Source organism: Rattus norvegicus, chromosome 8 (genome assembly GCF_021556685.1).
Source record: "Rattus norvegicus strain SHRSP/BbbUtx chromosome 8, alternate assembly SHRSP_T2T, whole genome shotgun sequence".
In the NCBI taxonomy this organism is placed as follows: domain Eukaryota; kingdom Metazoa; phylum Chordata; class Mammalia; order Rodentia; family Muridae; genus Rattus; species Rattus norvegicus.
This window is the reverse complement of record NC_141541.1, coordinates 20,119,532-20,145,373: the sequence shown is the minus strand read 5'-3', so window position 1 is coordinate 20,145,373 and position 25,842 is coordinate 20,119,532. Positions and strand designations below refer to the sequence as shown.

At 40.1% G+C, this 25,842-nt stretch overlaps 1 pseudogene; it reads right to left on the bottom strand.

Moving 5' to 3' along the window:
* Positions 1-357: 357 nt before the first annotated feature.
* On the bottom strand, positions 358-1,324 carry Hnrnpa1-ps19 (heterogeneous nuclear ribonucleoprotein A1, pseudogene 19; annotated as a pseudogene).
* Between the last annotated feature and the right edge of the window lie 24,518 nt (positions 1,325-25,842).

Below are 25,842 nucleotides of genomic sequence, written 5' to 3'. Positions count from 1 at the left end.
CATTAAACACTAGACAAGTGTACTTTAAAAAAAGGACACATTTCTTCAGTGTCACGATCAGACTTTTACATTTAGCAATCAACAGCATGGGTGAAAGAGGTCTACAGTAAAACCCTTTGTTGGAATGCTTTACACTTCCCACAGAACAGAAACTGAAATACCTGTTATACAATTAGTCACAGATACAATCCTGGAGCTATTGCCCACATACATGAGTACTGTCTAAAACATGTCTTCTTTGTAGCAGCTAGACCCTGCCACCTCTGCTTGGCTGAATTCACAAATCTGTTGTGACCTGAAGTTTGCCTGTCACTTCTCTGGCTCTCCTCTCCTGCTAAGCTTTATTTCCGGCTGTAATTAAAGCCTCCTGACACTGCCATAGCTACTGCGGGTGCTGGAACCTCCATAGGCACCTTGGTTTCAAAGTTTAGCAAAGTACTGGCCTCCACCACCATAAAGGCTAGAGCTCCTGCCTCCAAAACTTCCTCCTTTCATCAGCCCAATATCATGGTTGTTATAATCGCCAAAATCATTGTAGCTTCCACCACCTCCAACATTGCTTCCGTCATTGCCAAATCCATTATAGCTACCTCCGCTTCCACCATATCCACCACCATCATGGCTGCCACCAAAGCCCCCATGAACACTGAAGTTCCCTCCCCGGCCAAAATTGTCAGTGCCACCAAAACCGCTTCCACAACCACCACCAAACTTTCCAGAACCACTTCACCATCTCAGGTTGGATGAAGCACTGGCCATCTCTTGTTTCGACAGAGTCTTTCTTACTTCACAATTGTGGCCATTCACAGTATGGTATTTCTGAATAACAATCTTATCCACAGAATCATAGTCATCAAAGGTGACAAAAGCACAGCCCTTCTTTTTCCACTGCCACTATCAGTCATAATTGCAATCACTTCAATTTTCCCATACTGTTAGAATCTCATAGATGATGTTCTCCAGTGTCTTCTTAAATAATACCAACAAAGATCTTTTTCACAGTTAAGTGGGCACCTGGTCTCTGAGATTCTTTTCTTGACACAGCTCTCTTAGGTTCCACAACAATTCCATCCACCTTGTGTGGTCTCACATTTATGGCACCATCCATTTCCTCCATTGCGGCTTATGTGACAAACCCAAGGATGCTGGATCTCTTGGTGTTTGGATCTCTCATTACCACACAATCAATGAGTGTTTCCCATTGCTCAAAATGGCTCCTCTGTCTCTCATTGGTTGTTTCAGAGCTCAGTGCTCCAATGAATAACTTCCTTCGGCGATGCTTTAGCAGCTTTAGCAGAAAGGAATAAGATAACAAAGTGTACATTTTTTATTAATCATTTTATTTGTCTACACTTCAAATTATATCCCCGTTCCTGGTTGCCCCTCCACAAATCCCCCATCCCATTCCTCTTCTCCCCTTCCCCTTTGCCTCAATGAGGGTCCTCCTCCACCCATTCACCCACTCCTGCCTCACCGCTCTAGCATCCTCCTATGCTGGGGCATCAAGCCTCCACAGGACCAAGGACATCCCCTCCCACTGATGCCAGATAAGGCCATCCTCTGCTGCATAAGCATCTAGAGCCATGGATCACCCCATGTATACTCTTTCGTTGGTGGCTTAGTCCCTGGGAGCTCTGGGTAGTCCAGCTGGTTGATATTGTTCTTCCTTTGGGGTTGCAATCCCCTTCAGCTCCTTCAGGCTTCCTAGCTCTTCCACTGGGGTCCCCAGGCTCAGTCTGATAGTGAGCTAAGGATATCTACATCTCTATTTCTCAGGTGCACATTTATTTGTTGAATTTCCATGGAACTCTGACAACCAAAATCTTCCTGTCAGCTCAACCCCCCTATGAACAGGACACGGAAGTGTCGGAGCAGCAATGAGCTGTGTGTCACTTCCCTTGCGTGCATGAGTTCCTGGTCTCCAGGTGTAGCACTGAGAAAAAGAAACGGTGAGAAATGCTAACACCAAACATGTAGCTGTCATTAATTCCATGCACTGGAAACAGATGACCGATTCTCCAAACACACAATGATCAGCTTAGTGCTTCTTCCTGAAACAGTTTATTGGTTTGTTAATATTCTTTCTCCTTTTGCCATGGAAGTCAGTTATCATCAGTTATCATTAAATATAATATATAGAATAATCAAGTATGTAAACTGAAACGAAAATGCAAGGGTAAGCAGTTATAGAAAATGAAAGGCTGGCCGGTAGTGGCACATTCTTTTATTTCCAACATCTGGGAAACAGAAGTTAGCAGATCATTGAGTTCAAGGCCAGCTTGGTCTACAAAGTGAGTTCCAGGACAGCCAAAGCTGCCCTGCCTTAAAACCAAAATGGTAGAGTAAAAGAAGGTATTAACATTTGCAGTAGTATAGGAAATTTGAACTGAGAGTGTTAGGTAGAATTTAAAGTTCATTGTAGATTGCAAAAAGTCAAAAACTACCCTGAATACACATTCACTCTACCTTAGCTGTTTATTCATGTCAGCAATTAAATAGGCTTCACATTCCTCCTTTCAGCAAACTCTCTCTATCCAATTGCTCTAATATAGCAATTCAATCTTATTCACGCTTCAGACCCTCACTCTCTAGGTTTATTATTAAATTGACATGCACATAATCATCATATCAAAATAAATAGCTCATTCTTGCCATGCGTGTGATGACTGACCTATATACATATAGGCAGACAAATTTGCATATGCATATAAGCATGTTATATGTATTTATATTTGTATATACCTATATACACAAATACACACAAACATACACACTTAATTTCTCTAGACATCTAGAATTTAGAGTATACACACTAATATTACTTTACAGCCATTAAGTCAGTACAGATTTCTCTGAACACCACCATAAATTTCCAGGTATTACTTGCAATTACTTTTTTAAACTTATGATTGTGAATTTTTTTTAAATAATGAGATATGTTTAGATGAGTCAGATATTCTTTATAATTTTCTCAAACAAATCATTAACATGGCAGATAATTAAACATCTGATTCTCAAAGTAAGATACAGGGTATGTGGAATGAAAGTTGCATTTAAGTGTAAGAAATCACGCGGGGGATTTCATGGGTCCACAGAGTTTAGTGAGGAAAGTACTCAAGTTGGGCTGTGGGTGGCCTGGTGAATTCCTCTGGATAGCTGTCCACACTCTCTAAGAAGTTAGGAGGTTAGCATTAAGACACAAATAACTTTCTTACCCTGTTGACCAGACTTTGAAACCAAGCACTCTTGTTAAAGTGACCTTTACATTTTCTCAGTAACAAGGAAGCAATTATATTAATGGCCAACCCACAATGGACCCTGTTGGCTGGGATCCCTGCCATTCTTCTTTATGATTTAGGAGGAGTATAGACAAGAAATATGGGAAAAATGGATGGAAGGGGAAACTGAGTAAGAATGTTGTTACTGTAATTTGTAAACATTTACTGTCACCTGGTGTCTTTCTTTGTAGATCAAATAACAAATTAGAATAATCAAAGTTCTGTCTTATGTTTATTATTCTCATACATGTGAACTACAGCTTTCTCTCCCTCCCATCTCCCCATTTCCTCCCACCTCCTCTCATTCAACAGATCCAATCCCCTTCACCCAGTCTCTCCTGAGAAAAGAACAGGCTTTCCAGGCACAGCAACTGAATACTGTACAAGACACCACAAGATGAGGTACAAACCTTCACATCAAGGCTGGGAGAGACAACCCAGGAGGGGGAAAACAGTGTCAAGAGCAGGTAAAAGAGTGAGACAGACCCCAATTCCCATTTTCAGAAGTCTCCACTGCCGAACATCAAGTCAAAAACCATAACACGTACACAGAGGACCTAGTGCGTAGCCAAGCAAGCTCTATGAATCCCACTTCAGTCTCTGTGAACCCTAAGAGGCATGTTGTCCTTGACCTTTTTGGCTCCCACAATTCCTCTTTCACCTCTTTTGCAGTATTTATCCAAACTCTGAGGGGAAAGACCATATGGAGACCTCCACCCTGGACTCTCTCTTCACCTCATGTTTAACTGTGGGTTTCTGCCTCTGCTCACATCAGTTGCAGCCTATCTGAAAACAACCGGACAAGGCACCAAATTATAAGTACTACAGAACATATTAGAAATCATTTCATTGCTCTTTTGGTTGTCTTGTTTTGTTTTGCCAGTCATATTTGGTTCTACCCTAGGTCTCTGAGCTATCTAGATGTCAATTCCTTGTCATCCAGGCAGTGTCCAGCATGAGCTCCCTCTGGTAATGCAGGCCTCAAATCAGATCAATCTGTTTGACCACTCCCACAAGCTTATGGTTTTAATTTCAGATGAGAGCCCTGCACATTTAACAACTACTTTTTTTAGTCTTTGAGGTCTTGGTGGGTCATCAAGCTGATGAGTAAGAACAACATATGACCTGGGAACTCTTAGCAGCTTTTCCTTTCCCTCTCAGGACAGCTAGGAATCTTTCCAGGACACTGACTCGCACATAAATTAGATTTTCAAGGTACTCAGCTGCTGCTAGTCTAGAAAGGCTGGACACTTCAGTATTTACTCCAATACCATTTACCAGAAAATCAAAATTAATGTATTCATTCCATCCACTGCTTTTAGTAAGGACTAAGCAATTAAACTTCAGACTGCTTCTTTCTAGTAAATCATGAGTACATGAACTCACAGTATGACCATGTTCACAGCCTTGTAAGGAAGACCGCTCATAGGGAACTGTTTCCAGTCTAGATAAGAAACCCCCCTACTCACGGGAAAAAATTTCCTGAACAAAACACCAATGGCTTATGCTCTAAGATCAAGAATCGACAAATGGGATCTCATAAAACTGCAAAGCTTCTGTAAGGCAAAGGACACTGTGGTTAGGACAAAACGGCAACCAACAGATTGGGAAAAGATCTTTACCAATCCTACAACAGATAGAGGCCTTATATCCAAAATATACAAAGAACTCAAGAAGTTAGACCGCAGGGAGAAAAATAACCCTATTAAAAAACGGGGTTCAGAGCTAAACAAAGAATTCACAGCTGAGGAATGCCGAATGGCTGAGAAACACCTAAAGAAATGTACAACATCTTTAGTCATAAGGGAAATGCAAATCAAAACAACCCTGAGATTTCACCTCACACCAGTAAGAATGGCTAAGATCAAAAACTTAGGTGACAGCAAATGCTGGCGAGGATGTGGAGAAAGAGGAACACTCCTCCATTGTTGGTGGGATTGCAGACTGGTACAACCATTCTGGAAATCAGTCTGGAGGTTCCTCAGAAAATTGGACATTGAACTGCCTGAGGATCCAGCTATACCGCTCTTGGGCACATACCCAAAAGATGCCCCAACATATAAAAAAGACATGTGCTCCACTATGTTCATCGCAGCCTTATTTATAATAGCCAGAAGCTGGAAAGAACCCAGATGCCCTTCAACAGAGGAATGGATACAGCAAATGTGGTACATCTACACAATGGAATATTACTCAGCTATCAAAAACAATAACTTTATGAAATTCGTAGGCAAATGGTTCGAACTGGAAAATATCATTCCGAGTGAGGTAACCCAATCACAGAAAAACACACATGGTATGCACTCATTGAAAAGTGGCTATTAGCCCAAATGCTTGAATTACCCTAGATGCCTAGAACAAATGAAACTCAAGACGGATGATCAAAATGTGAATGCTTCACTCCTTCTTTAAAAGGGGAACAAGAATATCCTTGGCAGGGAAGAGAGAGGCAAAGATTAAAACAGACACAGAAGGAACACTCATTCAGAGCCTGCCCCACATGTGGCCCATACATATACAGCCTTCCAATTAGACAAAATGGATGAAGCAAAGAAATGCAGGCCGACAGGAGCCGGATGTAGATCGCTCCTGAGAGACACAGCCAGAATACGTCAAATACAGAGGTGAATGCCAGCAGCAAAGCACTGAACTGAGAACAGGACCCCCGTTGAAGGAATCAGAGAAAGAACTGGAAGAGCTTGAAGGGGCTCGAGACCCCATATGTACAACAATGCCAAGCAACCAGAGCTTCCAGGGACTAAGCCACTACCTAAAGACTATACATGGACTGACCCTGGACTCTGACCTCATAGGTAGCAATGAATATCCTAGTAAGAGCACCAGTGGAAGGGGAAGTCCTGGGTCCTGCTAAGACTGAACCCCCAGTGAACTAGATTGTTGGGGGGAGGGCGGCAATAGGGGGAGGATGGGGAGGGGAACACCCATAAGGAAGGGGACGGGGGGAGGGGGATGTTTGCCCGGAAACCGGGAAAGGGAATAACACTCGAAATGTATATAAGAAATACTCAAGTTAATAAAAAAAAGAAAGAAAGAAACCCCCCTACTCTGTCACAGTGACGTATACGTATACGTCTTAGTGACGTATCTTGTGAATGAGCCAACTTGAAGTTTTGGTGTATATTTGCCATCAATTATAGCTCAGTGTTCTCAAAAACCATATGTTCAGGACATTTGTTTTAATCAAATGACATTCCTTTAAGAATAAAATGTAGACACCCGCGGATCCCGGCCCGCAGCAGCTCTCTGCTCCCAGACCCGGTGAGAGAGAGACCCAACCGCCTGGTCAGGTGGGCACTCCTGAGGCTGCAGAGAAGAAGAGACCACCAACACTGCTCACCCCTGCCCACATCCCTGGCCCAAGAGGAAACTGTATAAGGCCTCTGGGCTCCCGTCGGGGAGGGCCCAGGAGCGGCAGGACCCCTGCCAGAGACACCGCCGGACCCTGAAGGAAACAGACCGGATAAACAGTTCTCTGCACCCAAATCCCGTGGGAGGGAGAGCTAAACCTTCAGAGAGGCAGACAGGCCTGGGAAACAGAAGAGACTGCTCCCTGCACACACATCTCGGACGCCAGAGGAAAAAGCCAAAGACCATCTGGAACCCTGGTGCACTGAAGCTCCCGGAAGGGGCGGCACAGGTCTTCCTGGTTGCTGCCGCTGCAGAGAGCCCCTGGGCAGCACCCCACGAGCGAACTTGAGCCTCGGGACCACAGGTAAGACCAAATTTTCTGCTGCAAGAAAGCTGCCTGGTGAGCTTGGGACACACGGAAGCAGAATTTCTCTAGAACCGGGCACGTTCTGGGTTTACCGGAAGTCCCACACCCGTGGATCCCGGCCCGCAGCAGCTCTCTGCTCCCAGACCCGGTGAGAGAGAGACCCAACCGCCTGGTCAGGTGGGCACTCCTGAGGCTGCAGAGCAGAAGAGACCACCAACACTGCTCACCCCTGCCCACATCCCTGGCCCAAGAGGAAACTGTATAAGGTCTCTGGGCTCCCGTGGGGGAGGGCCCAGGAGCAGCAGGACCCCTGCCAGAGACACCACCGGAACCTGAAAGAAACAGACCGGATAAACAGTTCTCTGCACCCAAATCCCGTGGGAGGGAGAGCTAAACCTTCAGAGAGGCAGACAAGCCTGGGAAACCAGAAGAGACTGCTCCCTGCACACACATATCGGACGCCAGAGGAAAAAGCCAAAGACCATCTGGAACCCTGGTGCACTGAATCTCCCGGAAGGGGCGGCACAGGTCTTCCTGGTTGCTGCTGCTGCAGAGAGCCCCTGGGCAGCACCCCACGAGCAAACCTGAGCCTCCGGACCACAGGTAAGACCAAATTTTCTGCTGCAAGAAAGCTGCCTGGTGAACTCAAGACACAGGCCCACAGGAACAGCTGAAGACCTGTAGAGAGGAAAAACTACACGCCCAAAAGCAGAACACTCTGTCCCCATAACTGACTGAAAGAGAGGAAAACAGGTCTACAGCACTCCTGACACACAGGCTTATAGGACAGTCTAGCCACTGTCAGAAATAGCAAAACAAAGTAACACTAGAGATAATCTGATGGCGAGAGGCAAGCGCAGGAACCCAAGCAACAGAAACCAAGACTACATGCCATCATCGGAGCCCAATTCTCCCACCAAAACAAACATGGAATATCCAAACACACCAGAAAAGCAAGATCTAGTTTCAAAATCATATTTGATCATGATGCTGGAGGACTTCAAGAAAGACTTGAACACACTTAGGGAAGCACAGGAAAACATTAATAAACAAGTAAAAGCCTACAGAGAGGAATCGCAAAAATCCCTGAAAGAATTCCAGGAAAACACAATCAAACAGTTGAAGGAATTAAAAATGGAAATAGAAGCAATCAAGAAAGAACACATGGAAACAACCCTGGATATAGAAAACCAAAAGAAGAGACAAGGAGCTGTAGATACAAGCTTCACCAACAGAATACAAGAGATGGAAGAGAGAATCTCAGGAGCAGAAGATTCCATAGAAATCATTGACTCAACTGTCAAAGATAATGTAAAGCGGAAAAAGCTACTGGTCCAAAACATACAGGAAATCCAGGACTCAATGAGAAGATCAAACCTAAGGATAATAGGTATAGAAGAGAGTGAAGACTCACAGCTCAAAGGACCAGTAAATATCTTCAACAAAATCATAGAAGAAAACTTCCCTAACCTAAAAAAAGAGATACCCATAGACATACAAGAAGCCTACAGAACTCCAAATACATTGGACCAGAAAAGAAACACCTCCCGTCACATAATAGTCAAAACACCAAACGCACAAAATAAAGAAAGAATATTAAAAGCAGTAAGGGGAAAAGGTCAAGTAACATATAAAGGGAGACCTATCAGAATCACACCAGACTTCTCGCCAGAAACTATGAAGGCCAGAAGATCCTGGACTGATGTTATACAGACCCTAAGAGAACACAAATGCCAGCCCAGATTACTGTATCCAGCAAAACTCTCAATTAACATTGATGGAGAAACCAAGATATTCCATGACAAAACCAAATTTACACAATATCTTTCTACAAATCCAGCACTACAAAGGATAATAAATGGTAAAGCCCAACATAAGGAGGCAAGCTATACCCTAGAAGAAGCAAGAAACTAATCGTCTTGGCAACAAAACAAGGAGAATGAAAGCACACAAACATAACCTCACATCCAAATATGAATATAACGGGAAGCAATAATCACTATTCCTTAATATCTCTCAATATCAATGGCCTCAACTCCCCAATAAAAAGACATAGATTAACAAACTGGATACGCAACGAGGACCCTGCATTCTGCTGCCTACAGGAAACACACCTCAGAGACAAAGACAGACACTACCTCAGAGTGAAAGGCTGGAAAACAACTTTCCAAGCAAATGGTCAGAAGAAGCAAGCTGGAGTAGCCATTCTAATATCAAATAAAATCAATTTCCAACTAAAAGTCATCAAAAAAGATAAGGAAGGACACTTCATATTCATCAAAGGAAAAATCAACCAAGATGAACTCTCAATCCTAAATATCTATGCCCCAAATAAAAGGGCACCTACATACGTAAAAGAAACCTTACTAAAGCTCAAAACACACATTGCACCTCACACAATAATAGTGGGAGATTTCAACACCCCACTCTCATCAATGGACAGATCATGGAAACAGAAATTAAACAGTGATGTAGACAGACTAAGAGAAGTCATGAGCCAAATGGACTTAACAGATATTTATAGAACATTCTATCCTAAAGCAAAAGGATATACCTTCTTCTCAGCTCCTCATGGTACTTTCTCCAAAATTGACCATATAATTGGTCAAAAAACGGGCCTCAACAGGTACAGAAAGATAGAAATAATCCCATGCGTGCTATCGGACCACCACGGCCTAAAACTGGTCTTCAATAACAATAAGGGAAGAATGCCCACATATACGTGGAAATTGAACAATGCTCTACTCAATGATAACCTGGTCAAGGAAGAAATAAAGAAAGAAATTAAAAACTTTTTAGAATTTAATGAAAATGAAGATACAACATACTCAAACTTATGGGACACAATGAAAGCTGTGCTAAGAGGAAAACTCATAGCGCTGAGTGCCTGCAGAAAGAAACAGGAAAGAGCATATGTCAGCAGCTTGACAGCACACATAAAAGCTCTAGAACAAAAAGAAGCAAATACACCCAGGAGGAGTAGAAGGCAGGAAATAATCAAACTCAGAGCTGAAATCAACCAAGTAGAAACAAAAAGGACCATAGAAAGAATCAACAGAACCAAAAGTTGGTTCTTTGAGAAAATCAACAAGATAGATAAACCCTTAGCCAGACTAACGAGAGGACACAGAGAGTGTGTCCAAATTAACAAAATCAGAAATGAAAAGGGAGACATAACTACAGATTCGGAGGAAATTCAAAAAATCATCAGATCTTACTATAAAAACCTATATTCAACAAAATTTGAAAATCTTCAGGAAATGGACAATTTCCTGGACAGATACCAGGTATCGAAGTTAAATCAGGAACAGATAAACCAGTTAAACAACCCCATAACTCCTAAGGAAATAGAAGCAGTCATTAAAGGTCTCCCAACCAAAAAGAGCCCAGGTCCAGACGGGTTTAGTGCAGAATTCTATCAAACCTTCATAGAAGACCTCATACCAATATTATCCAAACTATTCCACAAAATTGAAACAGATGGAGCCCTACCGAATTCCTTCTACGAAGCCACAATTACTCTTATACCTAAACCACACAAAGACACAACAAAGAAAGAGAACTTCAGACCAATTTCCCTTATGAATATCGACGCAAAAATACTCAATAAAATTCTGGCAAACCGAATTCAAGAGCACATCAAAACAATCATCCACCATGATCAAGTAGGCTTCATCCCAGGCATGCAGGGATGGTTTAATATACGGAAAACCATCAACGTGATCCATTATATAAACAAACTGAAAGAGCAGAACCACATGATCATTTCATTAGATGCTGAGAAAGCATTTGACAAAATTCAACACCCCTTCATGATAAAAGTCCTGGAAAGAATAGGAATTCAAGGCCCATACCTAAACATAGTAAAAGCCATATACAGCAAACCAGTTGCTAACATTAAACTAAATGGAGAGAAACTTGAAGCAATCCCACTAAAATCAGGGACTAGACAAGGCTGCCCACTCTCTCCCTACTTATTCAATATAGTTCTTGAAGTTCTAGCCAGAGCAATCAGACAACAAAAGGAGATCAAAGGGATACAGATCGGAAAAGAAGAGGTCAAAATATCACTATTTGCAGATGACATGATAGTATATTTAAGTGATCCCAAAAGTTCCACCAGAGAACTACTAAAGCTGATAAACAACTTCAGCAAAGTGGCTGGGTATAAAATTAACTCAAATAAATCAGTTGCCTTCCTCTATACAAAAGAGAAACAAGCCGAGAAAGAAATTAGGGAAACGACACCCTTCATAATAGACCCAAATAATATAAAGTACCTCGGTGTGACTTTAACCAAGCAAGTAAAAGATCTGTACAATAAGAACTTCAAGACACTGAGGAAAGAAATTGAAGAAGACCTCAGAAGATGGAAAGATCTCCCATGCTCATGGATTGGCAGGATTAATATGGTAAAAATGGCCATTTTACCAAAAGCAATCTACAGATTCAATGCAATCCCCATCAAAATACCAATCCAATTCTTCAAAGAGTTAGACAGAACAATTTGCAAATTCATCTGGAATAACAAAAAACCCAGGATAGCTAAAGCTATCCTCAACAATAAAAGGACTTCAGGGGGAATCACTATCCCTGAACTCAAGCAGTATTACAGAGCAATAGTGATAAAAACTGCATGGTATTGGTACAGAGACAGACAGATAGACCAATGGAATAGAATTGAAGACCCAGAAATGAACCCACACACCTATGGTCACTTGATTTTTGACAAAGGAGCCAAAACCATCCAATGGAAAAAAGATAGCATTTTCAGCAAATGGTGCTGGTTCAACTGGAGGGCAACATGTAGAAGAATGCAGATCGATCCATCCTTATCACCCTGTACAAAGCTTAAGTCCAAGTGGATCAAGGACCTCCACATCAAACCAGACACACTCAAACTAATAGAAGAAAAACTAGGGAAGCATCTGGAACACATGGGCACTGGAAAAAATTTCCTGAACAAAACACCAATGGCTTATGCTCTAAGATCAAGAATCGACAAATGGGATCTCATAAAACTGCAAAGCTTCTGTAAGGCAAAGGACACTGTGGTTAGGACAAAACGGCAACCAACAGATTGGGAAAAGATCTTTACCAATCCTACAACAGATAGAGGCCTTATTTCCAAAATATACAAAGAACTCAAGAAGTTAGACCGCAGGGAAACAAATAACCCTATTAAAAAATGGGGTTCAGAGCTAAACAAAGAATTCACAGCTGAGGAATGCCGAATGGCGGAGAAACACCTAAAGAAATGTTCAACATCTTTAGTCATAAGGGAAATGCAAATCAAAACAACCCTGAGATTTCACCTCACACCAGTGCGATTGGCTAAGATCAAAAACTCAGGTGACAGCAGATGCTGGCGAGGATGTGGAGAAAGAGGAACACTCCTCCATTGTTGGTGGGATTGCAGACTGGTAAAACCATTCTGGAAATCAGTCTGGAGGTTCCTCAGAAAATTGGACATTGAACTGCCTGAGGATCCAGCTATACCTCTCTTGGGCATATACCCAAAAGATGCCTCAACATATAAAAGAGACACGTGCTCCACTATGTTCATCGCAGCCTTATTTATAATAGCCAGAAAATGGAAAGAACCCAGATGCCCTTCAACAGAGGAATGGATACAGAAAATGTGGTACATCTACACAATGGAATATTACTCAGCTATCAAAAACAACGAGTTTATGAAATTCGTAGGCAAATGGTTGGAACTGGAAAATATCATCCTGAGTGAGCTAACCCAATCACAGAAAGACATACATGGTATGCACTCATTGATAAGTGGCTATTAGCCCAAATGCTTGAATTACCCTAGATCCCTAGAACAAACGAAACTCAAGACGGATGATCAAAATGTGAATGCTTCACTCCTTCTTTAAATGAGGAAAAAGAATACTCTTGGCAGGGAAGGGAGAGGCAAAGATTAAAACAGAGACTGAAGGAACACCCATTCAGAGCCTGCCCCACATGTGGCCCATACATATACAGCCACCCAATTAGACAAGATGGATGAAGCAAAGAAGTGCAGACCGACAGGAGCCGGATGTAGATCGCTCCTGAGAGACACAGCCATAATACAGCAAATATAGAGGCGAATGCCAGCAGCAAACCACTGAACTGAGAATAGGTCCCCTATTGAAGGAATCAGAGAAAGAACTGGAAGAGCTTGAAGGGGCTCGAGACCCCAAAAGTACAACAATGCCAAGCAACCAGAGCTTCCAGGGACTAAGCCACTACCTAAAGACTATACATGGACTGACCCTGGACTCTGACCCCATAGGTAGCAATGAATATCCTAGTAAGAGCACCAGTGGAAGGGGAAGCCCTGGGTCCTGCTAAGACTGAACCCCCAGTGAACTAGTCTATGGGGGGAGGGCGGCAATGGGGGGAGGGTTGGGAGGGGAACACCCATAAGGAAGGGGAGGGGGAGGGGGATGTTTGCCCGGAAACCGGGAAAGGGAATAACACTCGAAATGTATATAAGAAATACTCAAGTTAATAAAAAAAAAAAATCAAAAAAAAAAAAGAATAAAATGTAGTTTTATAGACTTAAACTATTTAAATTTAAATTTAAATTATAGAAGGAAAAGAAAGCAAGTAAGCAATGAAGAAAGAAAGACAGACAGACAGAAAGAAAGAAAGAAAGAAAGAAAGAAAGAAAGAAAGAAAGAAAGAAAGAAAGAAAGGAAGGAAGGAAGGAAGGAAGGAAGAAAGGAAGAAAGGAAGAAAGAAAGAAGAAAGGAGAAAGAATTCTCCGCACTCCTCTATAACTAATGTATCTAATGAAGACATGTTCTGATGTCCTTTAGGATGTGTTCCTTAACCTAAATATTGACAGAAACAACAAAATTTCAGATGCTTACAAATTCTTTAAGAATGAATATATTTAAATAATTGTTATTATTTACATTCTTTGACAATTTATATATGTATATAATGTACTCTAGTTATTTGGTCCTTGAGTCCTTTTTTTTTCCCTCCCCTAGAGACATCCTTCTCCTCCCTATGTGCCTTTTCCCAGATTTTTCTCTTTTAAATTTGTTTTGTTATCCATTTAGTTTTAGCATGACACTCCATGTGGTCTTTACCTTAATGGGCCACGAGGGTTCCACTGGAGTCTCGTGTATTCACCAGTGGGCCCACAGCTAAAGGGAGTGAGTCCTCCATTCTCTGAAGCCATCAGTAGTTAATATCTCAGCAGTGATGAGCAGTTATGACTACCCCAGCTTCTCCATGCTTGCTTGTTGATTGGCATATTCTTGTACAGACAAGAAATCATGTTCAGTTGTTGACAGTCCCCAATTACGGTGACTGTGTAGCACTCAAAAGGTAGAATTTTGTACTCATTCTCCTTAACTTCCAAATTACCTTTTTCTTTCCCTCTCTACTGCCCCACATCCTGGAGGTGATGGTATAGAAGTCCTTGAGGATTACGCACTCAGCTGACACTTAGTAGTGTGGTTGTGTCAGTACTTGTCGAACACTCACCACACAGTAACTTGTTCTGAAGTTTTGTTTCAATGTTTTTTCCTGATAGGGTTTTTTTCTATGTAGTTGTGGCTGTCCTAGAGCTCACTGTGTAGAACATGTTGGCCTCAAACTCAAGAGCAGTTCACCTGCCTCTGCAGAGATTAACGGTTGTGCCACCTCCAAATCATTCATGCATCTTAAAACTCTCCCTCTTGCACGATCAGTGACAGATTGACAGGGATCTTCAAACACTAGACTCACCAGTTGTATAACATCTGGAGATGTTTCACCAAACTTGCTTAATGTTTGATTTAAATGTGTTACAAAAAATTCTCATTTTTTAATGTACTGTTTTTCATTCTTGACAATGCCATAGATGTATATGTTGAATGTTGGTCATTTTCACAATCATATCCTTTCTTTTTCTTTATGTCTCTTTCCTCATTCCATCAGTTCCCTGTACAAGTTTTAAAGCAGCATCCCTCAGTTGACTGTCAAGTCACAGCTTGATGAAGCACAGTAAAAGAAGTCTAGTGAGAGAGTATGTAATTTGATTCACTGTGATTTACATTGCTTTGGGAATAAAAACCTTCAAGAGGTAGGCAGTTTACGTGTGTGTGTGTGTGTGTGGGTTTGTGTGTGGCCTTGTTATCCATGTGCATGTTCTGTATGTAGCTATATGAGGTAGTAGAATGAGGTAAAGATGCCTTTTTCTATAGTGATAATAAGTGTGGATATTAACATGCATTCTTTATCAATAAAATGAATACATGTGAAGAAGAATGTCTTTGTAACTTGCTCTGCCAAACTTTGACAAAAAAAATTAGTTGCTCTACTTATGTTCCCAGGCATGCTTGGTGGAGCAAAACACTTCCATATCTAAGTAAGTAAGTTTTACTCTAAAAATATAAAGAAATAAAAGAAATTCCCTAAACTAGGGAAGTTATTTTGAAAGAAATTTACACTTAGAGGGGAAGAAAAATAGCCTGGTATATGACACACTTCATGTGGATGAACTCATTTAATGTCATTGAACATCCAGAAAAGGGCAGTGATCACAACAACTGACTCAGGTCACGCAGACAAGAAATAGACTGTGGATCTGTGGTCACCTGACCTGTCAATGTGTTCTTTGTCCAGTACTTTGTGACAACATAATCAAGTGCCATTATCAGGAGAAGGTTTTCATACAAAATAAGTAGGCTTAGGAACAGCTGTAGGTGGTTTAATATATTCAAGCAATTCTGCTGTAACAAGTGATAATAAACACTTTTTATTTTCAAAACTGCAATGAATAAATAAAAAGAATGTTTTATACCCAATATCGTTTAATTTATACTTGGAATTGGCTCATTTTTGCTTAGCTAACCCTGGCGGGATGAATTTATATTGACTATTTCGAGAAGAAAATAAATTTGAATTTAAGCTTGGAATTACCCTAAAAAGCAGTTTCCAAAAAATAATTAGCTTCAAAGTTATGAATATGTTTTACATTCTGACTACAAATTATGTAAGAAAGACCAGATTACAGATTATTAGAATGGAGCGTTGTTCTGGAAATTGAATTTATACTAATATTTAAATTGTTTTGTGTATCATATAGTATTAGTACATTTATTATTTTACTTTTAGAACTTTGACAAACCTTAGCTATTTAAGAGCAGCTTTTGGGAAAAATTCAAAGGTCTTGTCTACAAAAAAAAAGTGTGCAACAGAGAGAGATGAGGGATGAAAAAGACCATTAAATGTGGCCCTCCCTTCTTGGAGGCCGTTGGCCACCAGACCATGAGGACAAAGTGAGCAAAATTCAGATTGTGATACGTATGAAGGAAGGACATCTATAGATATCTGCAGCAAGACAAGTCTACTTCATTGGGCCAAAGGCAATATGGTATATGGGGGCTTTACAACTGGAAAGGGCTAATTGGTCATAACACCAAATGAGTGGGAAGGGCAGTGTGTACAGAGTTATTTAACCTTGCAAGAAGCTCTGACCTCTGTACAAGGTCAGTCACTGGTGTTCAGGGAAACTCCCTAGACAAAGGCAGGCAGAGAAAGGAAAGCCCCTCTGAGAAATGGAGCCATCCATTTTGTGCAGAGATCAGAAAACCATCAGGTCATAGGGAACTTATTCTCCAATGGGATGTGTATTGGTAACCTGAGTCTTAGTCATAACTTACTGTTTTTATAATCAATCAAAATATTGTTTGAAGTAGAAAGACGGTATTAAATTATGGAATAAGACATTTACAAGCAAGGAAGAAGTGTGTGAGCTAGTGAGATACCTTGGTGGTGACTCATTCATTCCAAGGCTTAAGGTGATAAGGAATGAACAGAAAAGAAGTAGAATTTGTTAAGGAAATAGGTTCCTTATTTACTTACATAACTGACCAGTGAATGCCTTTCATGTTTATGGATCTACTACTCTCTAGTCCTACATATAAAGCTCTTTCCTCATGCATCTTCTTTCTCTTTTTGTAAGGTAAATCATTAATATGAATATAAAAATATGAAATGAGTTCTCTGAGATCTGAGTTAGACAAAACAGTAGGTATTCCAAGTCTTTTCCAATGAAGAGGCCAAAATTACACAATTATGAATGGTGTTAATATCACACTGCAGCCAAAAAAACAAGTATTTAGAAACTCTAAACTGCTAAGTTTGTCTAAGTTTTATTTTTATAAACTGCAGGCTCAAAAGACGAACTGCAACCCTGATTAGAGACTCCACTCATTATCAATTACTTTTTATTCTTCTCATATGGTATTTCTATTTTTCCCTCAAAGCAGCTGGATAGGATAAATATCACAAGAACATATCCTTTTGATGCCATGATTAAGTTCCCCATTGGATGTCAAGGTGAGGATTCAGGAAATGAGAACCCTAACACAGCACTGGGGAGAGTATAAATATTGCAGTCCCTACAGGCATAAATGTGGAGATTCAAAAAAGTGTGAAATACAAAAATATCTTATATTGTAAAATGGAGGTTTATTTGACCAAATTAGTTTAATGTACCTGTAAGAATATCAGGATTATTTTGTGCAATAAGGATATGCTAACAAATTATAAAAATAAAAAATGAATAAATGTTAAATAACTAACAAAGTTGCAGTGCTAGATGGCAAGAGAAGTTGTTTTTAGGTGTGGCTTCACTGTTGTAAACTTCTAAGCTTAGACCACAGCTGTCTGCAGCTGAGCTAAGTCAGAGAGATGTAATTAGACTTTCCTTATACTGTTTATTTGAGTTCAGTGTCTAGAACATTTATTAATGATTACTTTTAGGTGATGGGTAAGTTTGGCAGTATATTTACTTGGTATAGATGAAGCCTGTGTCTCCAGAAAAGAAAAAAAAGGACAAAAATTGTATTTTTTATCAATCTACTATTAATTCTTCAATCAAATTCTCTTATAATTTGTCCATTAATAGTATTTTGATCTTTTTTCAAGTACTGCATGACTCTGGACAATTAAAGTATATTCTCTCTATACTTAATCTATATCTAAATTGTAACTATTCTTATTTTATTTCAACCAGGATCTACATTTTCAAGAACTCCAGTTTCAGATTTTGAAGGTACACATTGGCCCCCTCTACATGCTAAACTATATAATAAGATAAGCTTATGAAAACAGACAGAACTCAGAGGCTTATAGAATTTCTCAGGCAATGAAATCAATAAACCATAGTAGCAGCACTTAAGTTGTGCCAAAGAGCACTGATTCATCAGGCACAGGAAAGGGCATGGAACCAAGTCTAGACCTCAAATCAGCATTCCCAACAGTGACCTTGGATGAATCTATTCAACAGTAAGTAAAATATAATCAAACGACAAGAATTGTGTGTTGGAGAACAATGCAAATACAAATGTAACAGCATCAATATGCAGTTGTTTCTAGAGCAGGATCAGGCTGTGGTGAAAGTGTGTTGAGTAGCTAAGTTTATGATGGCCAACCTCTAAAAGATTTCCTACAGAAGACAAAGAATTCAAGCAATGGACAGAATAAGACATATGTTACAGCCTGCTGTTGGCAAACTCAGGAAATTGATTCTGACAAACACTAAGGATAAAATATTTGAGGAAGTTGTGACTAGGAGTAAGGAAACTAGGTAGGGACTTCCACATATCTCATGGGCTGGAGTCTAGAATGATGTCGAAGACACTCAAGGCTCTTATGAAATTAGATGCATCTTACTGAATCAGATTATAAGATGGAGGGAGTCAGGAAGTCAATACATTGACTTCTCTGTTGCTGTGTAACTAATAAGCCCAGTTTAGCTTGAAACAGCATGATTCTTTATGCTAGCTGGTTCTGGCAACTTAATACAAGCCGAAACCATAAGTTCAGGGTATAGGCAAGCTTCGGTAGGAGCATTTTATAATTATTGATTAACCTAGAAGAACACAGCCCACTGTGGGTTGGCCCATCCTGGACAGGTGATTCTGGAGTCTGTAAGAAAGCAGAATGAGCAAGCCAAGAAGCAAACCAGTAAGTATCACCCTGTCATAGCCTCAGGATCAGTTCCTGCCTCCAAGCTCTTGCCTTGTTTGAATTCCTGTCCTGACTTCCCTCAATGGTAAACAGTGATATAGAAGCAAACAAATCCTTTCCCACCAAGCCTAGTGGCTTTTTGTCATTAAATGAAGAGAAACCCTGATTAAGACAGTTTTACCTCTGATTTAAGAGAGCTTGTGAAAGAAAGAATGAACATAGAGCACAAAAGATTGAACCCAGAACTGTGAACCAACCAATCCTAAAGTATTTATTTCTTTAAATACTCATTCTCTAAAATGGTATCCATAGAAACCTACTGAATCTTAAATCCTACCTTGTCTTTAAAGAAAATGTAATTTGCAAGAAAGACATTTACAAATGTAAGGAAATAAAGAATGGGGCCTAGGACATAATTCAGTCAATAAAGTGTTTGAATTGAACCATAAAATTTGTGTTTGATCCTTACTATCTATGTAAAGCTCTGCATATGATGTACATATATTATCCTCTGTTGGGGAGGCACACACCTGTAGCTCCTCAGGCTCAACAGGCAGACAGCCTATCCTAATAAGTCAGCTCCGGGCCTCAATAAGACACCATGTCTCAAAACACAAGGTGAAAACTCCTGAAGAAGCCCACACAAGACTGGTCTCTAGCCTCCACAACATGAACATGCACATTGAATGAGAATTCCAGGAAAGAAGCTGTGTCTGCAGACTGATGGAATGATAAAGAAAAGTCACTGATGTGCAGAGACTGGAATGCTGCAGGCCAGGAGGCTAATTACCACAACTTGGGCTACCTTTAGTTCCTTGAAGAGGCATCCTTTCTCCACCCCATCGCTGCTGTATCATAGCTAACATTCCAAGACTAATCAAAGACTTTTAGAGTCTATAACTAGTACACTTGTACCAAACACGAAGCTAAGAGGGCCATCATATAGGTAGGTCTACAGAAAAGCCTCCCCATCTTGCTGTAACTACATATCTCATGTACCCACCAATGCATTTTACACTTGCATTGACTTAGGTCTCTCATTGTTCTGTCATACTATAAAATTTCATGAAATTGATTTCACACTGGAACACAGAATTTCGGATAACAGCAATCTGTGTTCATAGGCAAGTTACACAAAATAACTCCAGAATAAATAATATTTATTTCTTTTACAGTGAGAATGGTGTGTGTGGGGGGGATTGCTAATTTTTTATTTTGTTTGTGTTTTTTTTTCTTTTTTGTGTATTTGTTGACAACATACAGGAACATAAAAATAGGAACACATAAAAATAAATAATATATCTGAACTGACCCCCCTATTTTCCCTCCAGATCCTCTTTCCCTCCCAGATCCCTTACTCCCTCTACTTCCTGAGATTATTTTCTTCCCCCTTCTGAGTAGGACGTGGCATCCACACTTTGGTGTGATCTTCCTTCTTCTTGGGTTTTATATGGTCTGTGAGTTATATAGTCGGTTATCTGAGCTTTTTTTTCTTTCGGCTAATATCCACTTATGAGTGAGTACTTGCCATCTGTGTTCTTTTTGTGACTGGTATCACTCAGGATGATTTTTGCTAGTTCCATCCATTTGCCTAAAAATGAAGTCGTGAAGTCTTCATTTTTAATAGCTGAATAGTATTCCATCGAGTAAATATACCACATTTTTGTATCCATTCTTCCATTGAGGGATATCTGTATTGTTTCCAGCTTTGGGCTATTATAAATAAAGCTGCTAGGAACATAGTGGAGCATGTATCCTTGGTATGTTTTGAAGCATGTTTTGGTATATGCCCCAGAGTTGTATAGCTGAGTCTTTAGGTAAAGCTATTTCCAATTTTCTGAGGAACCACCAGGTTGATTTTCAAAGTGGCCCTAACAGCTTACAATCCCATCAGCAATGGAAGAGTGTTCTACTTTCTCTACATCCTCACCAGCATCTGCTGTTGTTTGAGTTTTGATCTTAGCCATTCTGACCAATGTAAGGCAGAATCTCTGGGTCATTTCGTTTTGCATTTCTCTGATGACAAAGAATGTTGAACATTTCTTTAAGTGCTTATCAGTCATTCGAGATTCCTCAATTGAGAATTCTCTGCTTTTTAATAGAGTTATTTGTTTCTTTGAAGTCTAACATCTTGAGTTTTGCATATTTTGGATGTTAACCCTTTATTAGATAAGAGTAGAGATGGGAGAGAAGTACAGAGGGTCAGGAATTTGAGTGGAGGTGTGTAGCAGTGAGGGAGGGGGGGTCTGGGGATAACTACTAGAAAGTTCCAGATGCCAGGGACCCAAGAGATTCCTAGGACCCATCGGAGAGGACATTAGCCGAAATAGTCAACAATGGAGAGAAAGAACCTCTAGAGACCATATTCAATGGATAGGCATGGCCCCAGGTTGAGGGATAGAGCCACCCACCTTCTTCAAAAATATTTATCCTGAATTCCTCCTGTCAAAAGGAACTGCAGGGACAGAGTGGAACAGAGACTGAAGGAAAGGCCATCCGGATACTGCCCCACCTAAGGATCCATCCCATTTGCAGGCACCAAAGTGCAGGCACATTTGCTGACGCCGACAGGAGCCTGGTATAGATGTCTCCTGAGAGTCTCTACCAGAGCCTGACCAATACAGATGCAGATGCATGCAGCCAAATACAGATTGAGCGTGGGGACCCAAATGGATAAGTTAGTGCAAGGACTCAAGGAACTGAAGAGGCTTATACCCCCATAGGCAGAACAACAATGTCAAACAACCAGATCCCCAAAGCTCCCAGAGACTAAACCATCTACCAAAGAGCACACATGGTGGAACCAATGGCTCAAGCTGCATATGTAGCAGGGGATTGCCTTATATAGCATCAATGGAAATACAGTCCCTTGGCCCTGTGAAGGCTTGATGTCCCCGTATAGGGGAATGCTAGGGCAGTGAGGAGAAGTGGATAGGTGGGTAGGGGAGTACTCTCATAGATGCAGGGGAGGTTGGGATGGAATGGGGATTGGCAGAGGAGAAATTGGGAAGGGAGATAATTTCTGAAATGTAAAAAACAAATAACCAATAAAATTCAAATAAATAAATAAAAATGATCCCCCCATTTTAGATGTAGTTTCCCTTTTCAGTTTACTTAAAAAGTTTGTTCAGAAAGGTTTCATTGGATTTGAATCTTACTGAGTCTTAGGGTCTTCAGCTCTCACAGCACCGTAATAAGAAACTAATGAATGAATGCTCACTGAAAAATCACCTCCCATGTCATTAATTTTTCTTTATTCATTTTCTACAATCCCTACCACATTTTCAATGATAGCACCTAATGACAGGACAAATCTGCCCCATGTTCTTTTCCAATCACATGTGTTCATTATCAGTTTACAATAAGGTCTTTTCTCTTAGTCAGCATCAACCTCACTGTGAGCACTCACAGGGGTGTGGCCATCTGCAGCCACACTTCAAGGAGCGCAGCTGAGCAGAATCCCTGCTGGAGAGAAGAGCTCCTGCTGATCAGACAGCTCAGGTTCTAGCTTCTAACCCTCCTCAGAAAGACAGCCATTCTGTTAGAGTCTCTACTGAAAAGAAATTCCAGTCATGCCTCCAGCAAGACACCATTGTACCGAATACCCTTGCAGTTGGGGACTTGTTATAGTCTCTCTGGACTTGTAAAACAGCTGGTAGCCACACTCTCCGAATGACTGCTCATAAATTACACTTGCGCTAGTCAACTTCATTAACTTTCCGATCAGCTACATCCTGCGCTTATTAGGTAATCTCGTATGCACTGAACACTTGACAGCATGGTAGCCTGTTTGGAAGGGCCTCACTTCCTATCTTTTGTACAAAAATAAAAAAAGAATAAAGGCAAGTATGGATTTAAGAGAAATTCAGATGACCTCATCCCAGCACAATGGGCAGAATCAGTGGTCAGTCTGAGCACCTTTAGCAGCACAACTCCTCAGGTCACATTCAGAAACTGTGCAAGAACAGCCTTTCTGTCTCCATTACCACATTCCCTTCATTTCTAGAACATTCTTTTTGCACACATCCTAATTTGCAGACTGATATTGTTAACATGACTTTGGAACTGATCTAATTCTGTCTGTTCTTTTAGAAATTTGAATTAGCACTTGATGAATCGAAATGGCGGGCACTTACTCCAATATTATTTCAAGTGGGCCTTGAAAATGTACTTAAGAATCACTGTTCTTTCATTTGTCTGCATAACATGAGTTTTGCATATTTTTGCTTCCTAGTTCTATTGATATTGCTAATTCCCCCTCATAGCATTATATATAACAGCCTATTCTGCCTCCTCACACACAGTAAAATGGCATCTCCATCTGAGACTCAGACTCTTAAAGCAATTACTGAACTTGGCATCTGCATTTCAAAGGTGTGCGGTTTCCTCTTTATTAGTATGAAACAAGGCAACGAGATAGTAAAGTTTATTATGCCATAGCACTTTTCATTTGTTTAATTGGACACGAACTATTCTCCTTAATACTAGGACAGAAGAATGTTACAAAAAATAATTCAGTACTGCTCTAAGCATGGGATCAGATCCCAGGGCTCTAAGTCTCAGATCTTTTTTTTGAAAATCGAAGATCGTAAGTAATTAATAAAACAGAGTTAAATGTTAATTCTTGCTCTCATCTCTCCCTTACTCGCCAGCAATCTCTTATAGTTATTGTCACCATAAAAAAAAAAAATCCCTGAGCTCTGAAGTGATCGCAGAACGGAGAAATGTGTGAGAGCTTCATTTTCATGTTCTTCTAAGGTTAACAGGGATAACAGGAAAGCTTCTCTCTGGTCATACCCTCCCTTCCCCTTAAACAGCACAGAACCGCACAAAAAGAAGTGGGAAAGGGTGCTTTCAGCTTCCCAATATACTTGGGTCATTCACAGGAAGCTCGCTTTTATTGCACCCTGTGGAAAATATTAGATGTAGTAATGGTCAGGGCCACATGGGCTCCATTAGAATAAAACATGGGGAATGGATAATTCATGTGACATTTGAGAGAGAAAAATTAGCAGCATGTGCAGTAGTCAGGATGCAGGACAACCTCCAAACTCTTTGCACTGGCTCCTGTTCAGTCCCAGCCCCATGCTTTATTCTAACAAAGACTGTGGGGCTCCATTACTCCTACAATACTCTAAGGGTTGCAATGGAAACAAGCTTCCCGGGACCACAGTCTAGATATATGATAGAGGAGGGGAGGAGGTGGATAATGGATATGATAACAAAGACTGTGGGGCTCCATTACTCCTAAAATGCTCAAAGAACACAGAAACAATGTTTAAAAGATAGAAAAAGAATCTGCCTACTCTAAACAATTCATAAATATCTGGGGATAGCATCCACTGATTATTCTTCTCTTCATATACTAATTTAAATAAAGTCAGAACAAGTGTGTGTGTTAACATCTACATATACAAATGCACACATTATATTTGACCATTGACTTATGTTCTGCTTTGTGGAATCCAATATACCAGTCCATTTTCCTTTTATTTATTATCTCATTAATTTGTTAGAGCTTTGTATGTTTTATAGACATTTATGCCTTCAGCAGTCTCTATGTTGCCAATATATTTTCAAATACTTGCAATTGAGTCGTTCATTGATTTTGTTCATAGCATCTTTGCAATACAAAGTTTTAATTTCATGCTATTAATTTAAGCCTTTTATTAGATTCTGAATGCCTTGCCTGCTAGAGAATGTCACATTCACTTTTAATTTGATGTTAATTGATCTTATTCTTAATATTTAACTTATTTAAAATTTAGCTTGCTATTTGAAGTGAAATAGGCAAATAGTTATATTTTCTGCTCGCAGGGAATAATTTATTGAACAAATCATTGTTTCCTCACTGAGCTGAAGATTTATCTCAATCAAATATTGAATCAAATATTCACATATGCTGTGTTAATGTTGGTATCCCAACTGTGTGCCATTACTTTGAATTTTGTTTCTGCTATTATTCCTATAAATTTTGGATGATGAAATGTCCATGTGTGAATTTGATTATGGTTATATATCTAATAGTAAACAATACTAGAGTAAATCTCTCAAATCTTAATATTTCTTCTTAATTGTAAACACATACGCACTATACTTAATTATTCACTTTTTTCATTTGAAGTTTAAATTAATTGTACGTATTTCAGAAATAATGACATTTTTCCAAGCAACTTTAATTTCTGACTGACAGACAATTAAGTTCATACATTGATTTTAGTTTAAAAAACAAAAACAAAAATGGGGTTGGGGACAAAGGCCAATTTGATCCAATAACACGAGACATTGTTTTATTATTTCTCAGTCACAGCCTTTATTTTCTGTCTTGTTTTATCATTTTTATTTTATTAAATTTGTGGAGTCTCTGTTATGACTGTAAATATATTTTTCTCTGTATTTATATTCTTGAATTCTATTTCACAAAAAGCCAGCTCTGATGTATGTGTACATTGTTCTTGGGTCCATGCTGGTAGTTTGAATGAGAATTATGTCCTATAGGCCCATATATTTAAATAATTGGCCCCAAGGTAGTTTTACTCTTTGAGGCAGTTATGAAATCATTCAAACTCACTGTCCTGCTGGAGGAGGTACATTACTGGGGTTATCTTTGAGAGCATATCACCTCAACCCACTTCTGGTTTGCTCTCTGGTTTGCAGATGCAGAAGACCCTTTCAGTTTCTTGCTCCAGTGCCTGCGACCATGCTTCTCCCACAGTAGTCTTAAGTGAAAGGAAGGCCTTCAATCAGTTTTCTTGGCTATGGCATTTTATCACAAAGATAGAAAAGTAATTAAATAATCCTCTCATGCAGTAAATTTAATTTCATTAGTTTTATTTGATTCTCCCTATATTCGCA